Source organism: Nuphar pumila, chromosome 9, assembly GCF_984573655.1.
Source record: "Nuphar pumila chromosome 9, dmNupPumi1.hap1.1, whole genome shotgun sequence".
Taxonomy (NCBI): domain Eukaryota; kingdom Viridiplantae; phylum Streptophyta; class Magnoliopsida; order Nymphaeales; family Nymphaeaceae; genus Nuphar; species Nuphar pumila.
Window position 1 is genome coordinate 832,347 of NC_143257.1, and position 7,886 is coordinate 840,232.

Here is a 7,886-nt window from a genome sequence, read left to right on the forward strand (position 1 = left end):
AAAACATACCCAGACCTGGGACATACCCGATAAAAATAATACTTGTTATCATTTTTACATTAAACATTTGCGCATCTTAATCGGAACTCGGGTCGGTCCCGTGTCTGGTATAAAATTTCACAAACTATACCCGGCTGCATGTATTAATTGGATCTTCGGGTCCAAACCCGGGTCTTCTTATTTATCATGATACCTGGACCCTATTGGGCTCAGTACGGGTCGGATCCGAGTAAACCCCGACCCGTTGGCACCCATTATAGCACTGTGTTGTACGGACACGGAAACCTATCCGGAACTCTAAAAAGAGAGAGGCAATAAAAAAAAGTTTATGAGGGTAGAAAGTCAACCCACGTGTCCGAAACTCGAGGGCACTAAACCGCCCTCCAACAAGTTGCCAGACCATCACTAAATAATTCGAAAGCGTCAGAAAAGTTAGGCTCCCCCGAAACGGATAAGCACAAGCAAAACCGAACCCACCGATCCATACCCAAACTCGGACCAATAAATTTTAATGGGTACACACTCGCATCGCGACACGTGTGAACCATCTGCCTTCCACCACCGGCCCATACCTAACGTAAAAGCTGCGCCTCCTGTGCTAGACAGGAGTCGGTACCACGTGATGAGCTTCACTAACGTGGCGGCAGCCCATATGAAGCCCCATGACTGAGCGAGTGCCAGGTTGGAGTTAGCTGGCGTGTCAAGCCTGGGTCCGTGCCCTGTTTCAGGTCGTGGGCTCGAAACAAAGGCTCTATGCAGTTCGGCTAGGTTAGTTTTTTGGTCCCGCAGTGGGCTCGAAACAAAGGCTCAGCAAGGTTGATCGCTGGGTTGGATTTGATTGATCCGTCTAAGGGCGACGCCAGAATTGAAACTGAACGGCTGATTGGTCAACGACTCAAGAACGAGTGGCAAATCATGTGAGGAACGGAGGAACCAGGCCCGGTTTCTTTGGTTTTGACTGTAGGTTTTCAACGCGCTAAGACCGAGCGTGGAACGCGGAAGAACTACGCGATCAGATTAAATTGAAGACTGCGGTCGTAGTTTTGAGCTTATTTTCCTCCTCGTTTAATTATTTAATCCATACTAACAAAGAGAGAACAAAAGAAAGATAAAAAAAAAAAAGAGGGTTGTGATAAGAGAGTTTGGTGCCCGCGGTAGTACGACTTTCTCTCGCATGGACTTTGAATCGTTCCAGATAAAAAACAAAAAAAACAAAAACCGGTAGCAAATTACCGGAAGCTACCCTAGTTCGGAGGAGTAAGGCAGTCTCTCCATCCTTCGCTTTCAATTGACTCAAATTGAAATGGCCAACAAGAAACAGACCATCTCGTTATCCAAAAAAAAGCCTTGGACGTAACACCTACAAAAAACAAATCCATCGGCATCGGGTCAGCACAAAACTCTCTTTAGTTCTTTCTTCATAAAACTCAAGACTACCAAACGATAAAAGCAAGGTATCCGGCCCATTAAGTGATCCGTTTTTTCGGTATGATCTAGTTTTTTTTCAACATCACAATAAAAAAAAAAATTGAGGTGTTTTGGTCCAGTCTTAAAAGGAGATAATGGCTCGTCAAATCTCAATCCTAGCACAAATGCCATTATGTTCCGTTGCGTTCACTACAAAAAAAAAAAAAAGGAAACAAAATGTGTTCAAGCTGTTTAATCAAAGGCACTAAACAAAGCAACTTAGAAAAGAAAAGGCCATGCTTTCCAGCTTGTCAAAGTGTTGGAAACCACACTGCAAATTAAATGATACTGTACAAACGACTGCACAGTAACATATTGGTAATACATAAATTTCATAGAATACCACCACGGTGGTTATCCATGTGATTGGTAAAAGCTCAAGGCCCAGGAACGAATCTCGCTGGCGAATGCAGGCTGCTGTTTGGGGGCACGTAAAAACTCAAGACTACCTATACGTATGTGAATCTGACTATACGTATGGTATTAATAGAAAATATAAAAAAACTTAAAATTATTTTTTTAACATTTGTTAATATTATTTTAATGATTTTATCATGTGTCACGTTCTGATTGATGCAAATTTTTTTTTTAACCGATTCAAACCGATTTATTAGAATCAGTATCGGCCGATTTGCATTTAAAAAAAAACTCAAAAGTCAATAAAACCACGTGACATTTAAAAAACGCAAACAGACGGCCACGATGTCGGCATGAGCAAAAACGCTCATCTTCAGCATGACCTGATCTGCTTTCAGAAAAAAAAATGTCCATAAAAAAAAAAAAGATAAATGTGAAAAGCTTATAACGAGGGGTAGAATGGTAATTTTCTTCTCAGGCATCATTCTTCGAAGGAGCAGGATCCTTGCATGACCGTCCTCGAGTTTGAAAGGAAAACGCTTGCTCTTCCTTGTAGACCACGCTCCTTCTCTATATAAACAAAACCCCATCGTCCCAGATTTCAATTATCACACACAACTCTTTTCTCTCTCTCTGCTTCGGCTAAAGAAGCATTTCGCTTTTTGTGAAGCTCCAACGGTATCTCCACCTGGAGAAGAAAAGGAAAAATGATGGTGGATTTGGATTGGAATAGCAGCGTAATTGGATCTGGAACGAGAAACATATCGCGGAACCTCGCCGGAAAATCAAGTAGCTCCGACGGAATCTTCCCAGAATATATGCTCACCTGCGACGAGCTCGCGGAGCCTTCTCCGTCGGACGTGGCAGCCTACGAGCACTACCTCCGGCTGCCGGAGCTGTCGAAGCTTTGGGAAACCAGAGAGTGGCCGGATTGGAAGAACGAGTCGCTCCTCAAACCCTCCCTACAGGGCCTGGAGATCACCTTCCGCCTCGTTTCGATCATCCTCTCCGACTCGCGGCCCTACACTAACAAGGCAGTGTGGAGACGCCGGCTAGAGTCCTTGGTCGATCGCGAGGTCGAACTCATCGCGGCTTTCTGCGAGGAAGACGGAGAAGCGAACTCACCGATCGCCGCTCCGACTCTCGACCTACGCGGCTCCGAGGCCGGAGTCCTGCAGAGGGACGGAAGCACTTCGGAGGTGTGGAAGGTTCGGGGGTCTCCGGCGCCGGTTCTGGTGAGCAGGACGAGCGAGCATAGCCTCCTCCCTCGCCTCCTGACGTGGAGGAGGGCGGAGGAGACAGCGGCAAAGATCGGCCTCTCGATCGAGTGCCACATGCAGAGATCGCCCTTCACACTGGGGATCGGCGAGCCGAACCTCGCCTGCAAACGGACCCTCCGGTACGATCTCGTCTGCAGGCCGTCCGATCTCCACGCCCTGAGGATGAACCGGTTCGATCGCCGGATCGATAACGCCGAGAACCAGACGCTCTACACGGTGCACCAAATCCTGGAGGCGTGGATCTTCGTCGGGCGGGAGCTGATCCGTCGGACCGAGGGTCGGATCGACGGCGAGGGGTGGGAGGAGGCCGCGAGGGATTGCTGGCTCCTGGAGCGGGTCTGGAAGCTTCTGGAAGAGGTCCAGGAGCTCCACCTCCTGATGGACCCGGACGACATGCTCCACCTCAAGGGCCAGCTATCCATCGGGAGGTCGCCGGAATCCGGATTTTTCTACCTCCGGTCGCAGTCGCTTTACTACGCGACGAGGGCTTGCAGGGAGCTGAAGCACCGGGTCCCGGCGATCCTCGGGGTGGAGGCGGACCCTCGGGGCGGGCCCAGGATCCAGGATGCCGCGATGAGGCTCTTCCATCGCCACGGGAGCGGTTGCGGAGCGGGGCGGATCTACCTGCTCCAGGCCTTCCAGGCCGTGGAGGCGGCGGTGAAGCGGTTCTATTTCGGGTACCACCAGGTGGTGACGGTGGTCATGGGGAGCTTGGAAGCTAAAGGCAACCACTTGTTCGCTGCCGCTTGTCCCGACGCCCTCTCCCAAACGTTCCTGGAACCGCCATATTTCCCTAGTTTGGACGCTGCGAAAACGTTTCTCGGGGATTTCTGGCTCTACGAATCGGTAGTGGGACGAAGGTAGGTTTGGATGGTGCGGATCCCACTAGCAGTACAATAAATGGGTAAAAAAGGGAAAGAAAAAACAGAGACGGACCAATCGCAGTCTATATATAGTTTTTCACAGGTTTCACTTTATTTTTTGTTTGAATTTTTTGTAAGGTTAGTGGATTCAAAATTCTTGTGTACCAATAGTAATAATCTGATACATGGTGTAAATACAAAAAGGGAATTGTTTTATATTTAAAAGGGATGTGTTTGCAAGACTTTTGCGCTAATAGTAAAGAGATTGGGCACTAAAATACTTTGAGAGAGAGCAGCTGAGCCCATGCTTGAAATTGTGCAGCATATCATCATTAGTTTGATGGGGTTTTAGGCCCAAGATATTGGTGATCTCAGAAATGAGATTGTATCAATCAAGTCTGCATTTTCTGTGGAAAATTTTGAATTAGCAATCTAAACGCCAATTGCGGGATGGATATTTGCAGGCCAAGGCACCAAAAGTTTCCTAGGAGGTGATCGTTTATACCTGAATTCTGATGATTGAAGTGCCGGCCTGTCTGAGTGTTCATGTCAACAATATCATTTGGCAGGAATTAGTTGTAAAGCCATTTAAGTGAACTCTTTGCTGATAAATGGTAATTGGAGCCCGTATGTTGGTCATATACATCTCATTATCAGTGATTGCCTATTGTTTGCTTCAATTGAATTTTGAATCTCAATGGGTAATATTGGGATAACATGGTTAACTCAATTGTTTATTGAGTGATTTTTGTCTACTATATGTAAGTTGGTATTTTATAAAGACCAGTGCTAAACTTACTCACTTGATGTAGAACATTGTTATGATATATAATCACCGTCCTGATTCTTAGGAAATCCTGCATTATGATCAATGCTTTTGTCAAGGCTTTTAATTGCTGCTGATCTCTTTGTTGCCACAGTTTCAAGATCACTACTAATCATGTTAACATTCTATAAGTTATATTAACAGTAAAAGCTAGATATTTTAGTTGTATCACTAATTAAAAACTTCCTGTGGAAGGTAATTTACGCAATTCTTAAGTGCATCTAAAAATCTGTCTTTTTTGTTGTTGTTGTATTGCTGGCATAAATAATCATGTTTGAAATTGAGCCTGCAGTAGAGACTGGTGTGCTTTGTCTATTTAGGTTCGATCAGTTGGCTTGGGTTGGTCCAAACTCGACAATAGCTCTGGGAAATGAGACGAGTAACTCACCGTTCGGCTTGGCTCAGAAATTGAGCTCAGTGGTCGAGCGACGAGCCATCTCGTTTAGGTAAATGAGTCAAACATGAACATGGCAAGATCGGCTCGGCTTGGCTTGTTTTACATATCATATATTTTATACTATATAATATACACATTATGTGTTTTATATATTTATTATACATTATATGTATTTGACATAATATATATATTTTATATATCATCAAGCTTAAAAAATACTTAAAATAAACTTTTAAAGAAAACAAGTCAGCTCGTGATTTACTCGCAAATCTTGGCTCAGAACGAGCTTGGGCTTGGCTTGGCTCGTGACAAGTTTACTAACCAAGCTCGAGCTGGGGTGCACCCTTAACGAGCCAAGCATGAACTGTCCAAGCTCAGCTCTTTCTCTCGTTTACCAGCCCTAATCTTAGATCTGCCATCGAGAGGGGTAAAATTCTGGGGCTACGATCCTTGGGCCTATGCTGGGCTTAAGATCATGAGTACAAACTATTCGAACCAACGGTCACAATAGATATCATGAAAGGTTTGTGTTTGGATGAAAGTGCCCTCATGTTTTAAACACATATTCATGTGTCTCTTTACCAAACTCGGGACTTCTTAGTTCTTACATAAGAAGCTTACCAACGGGGGGCTCAGCTTGTCTGGTAGGAGCAGCTAGTTCACGTCACCTTGTGTTGGGACATTGCAAGTTCAAATCTCAATGGTATAGTTGTATAACTGGTAGAGGTCAGCCTAACCCCAGCTCAAATAAAAAAAAAAGTTTCTTTAGGCACCCCTTAGCGAAGTTATGGCAACAATGTGATCTTCATACTTCTTATTGGGATCTCATTGATGCATGTTGTTTTGATCAAATCTGACTCTATAGATGTGATATACATCACTCATTTGATGAAGATTGATATTTAAGTCACCAAAATCTAACTTATGTACAGTTTTTTTTTTTTTTGTAATTAAAAAATCAATAGTTGAGGAAACACAACATTTTGTGATTTAAAAAAATCACATTTTTTTATTAAAAAAAACAAAATCCAAGCATTGATTGTTATTAAATCCATTATGCTGAACCCATCTATCAGATCAGATTTGTTCAAAACTTGCATCATAAGGTTTAAGAGGTATGAAGATGGGGGATGAGTGGAACTGAACTGCTCTTAGCCTGTCTATTTAGAGTCCGGAATCTAGGTTTATTTGGAGAAAATGAAAACATAAATTGGGAAAGCAGATCCATATGAAACGATGGTTGAGTACATCCTCCAATATTCCAAAACCTAAAAAGGAAAACACTTGGCTTGGGGCACGTTTGAGCCCTTTGCAAAAAGTCGATTGAAGATCACAAGAATATTTTTATGGCAATTTTGAATCAATGGACTTTCCCAAGTGACTCATTTTCTTTCAAAGTTGAAGAATCATTTTCCATTTTAAGCCTTTCCCCCATAAAAACAAAAAGGATCCTAATTCTCACATTTGCGATCGAGTGAGAGTTTTTTTTTGAGAGATTGTGGTCCTCTTTAACAAATAAGAATTATTCTCGTCAAAACTAGAGAGAGTGGTTCTTAGAAGAGCCTGAGCAACCTCGCCCTTAGTTTAGTGATCATGCTCTAGCAGTTGAAAATTTCCCAAAGCACATGCTTAGCGCAATTGATTGGGTTAATTAGAATAAATCAAAGAAAAGTTTGCGGAAAATTATCCCTGATCGATGGAAATTTTGGTACATTCTAAGTAGGGGTGTCAACGGGTCGGGTTTACCGACCAGTACCAAATCCTATAAGGTCCAGGTATGGTGATAAATAAGAAGACCCCATTAAGACCTGGGTCCAGATTGGAAGGTCCGATTAATACATGGATCTGGGTATAGTTTGTAAAAAAATATACCAGACCCGGACCCGACCCAAGTTTTGATTAAGACCCACAAATTTTCAATGTAAAAATAATAAAAAATAGTATTTTATTTGGTATGACCCAGGTTTGGTTCATGTAGTTTTTATCGGGTCCGAGTATGGTTTCTCTTATGGTAGGTCCGATTAGACCTAGGTCCGAACCTAATACCATACCATAACCCAACCCGTTGACACCCCTAATTCTAAGCCAACCCTTATAAAATCCAACATATATATTGGAAAAACATGATCCATGGGCTGGTTTCTACTAAGCCAAACATGTAGAACATTTGGAGGGTTAGATGTGCAAATAATTTTAAAAAAAAATATTACAGTAGAGAGAGAGAGAGAGAGAGAGAGAGAGAGAGAGAGAGAGAGAGAGAGAGAGAAATTTGGCTGTTTTTTTATCCAGTATAAGATCTTGTTTGGGTTGGGATACCTATTTTGTGATCTAAAAAAAACCCACACCACACTGAGCCAACAAAGGGGCTCATTGAGTCTGGTGGGAAAATAGGTTTAGATAAAAGAGAGCTAGGTTCTGGTTTAACTGGGCAAAACCCCTCCGGCTACATCTAGAATTTCTGAATCCTACTTGGATCTTAGGATGGATCTAGATCTAGCTTGTGAACACCCCAAACCCGAGCCGGATGTTATTTATTATCGGACACATGGCCCTGATCTGATTAGCTTATTGGATCGTCATGCTTTTGTGGGCCCACATCTGACTAGCTTTGGATCAGTAGTTCGACATATCCACAGCTATAGCAGTGAAGACTAGTTTCATTCACGGGTGGACCAAAACCTGCCTTTGACTCAACC

At 43.4% G+C, this 7,886-nt stretch overlaps 1 pseudogene; it reads left to right on the forward strand.

Annotated features, from left to right (window-relative positions):
- The first annotated feature begins 2,531 nt into the window (after positions 1–2,531).
- Positions 2,532–3,968, forward strand: LOC149828134 (nematode resistance protein-like HSPRO2 pseudogene; annotated as a pseudogene).
- The last annotated feature ends 3,918 nt before the right edge of the window (positions 3,969–7,886 follow it).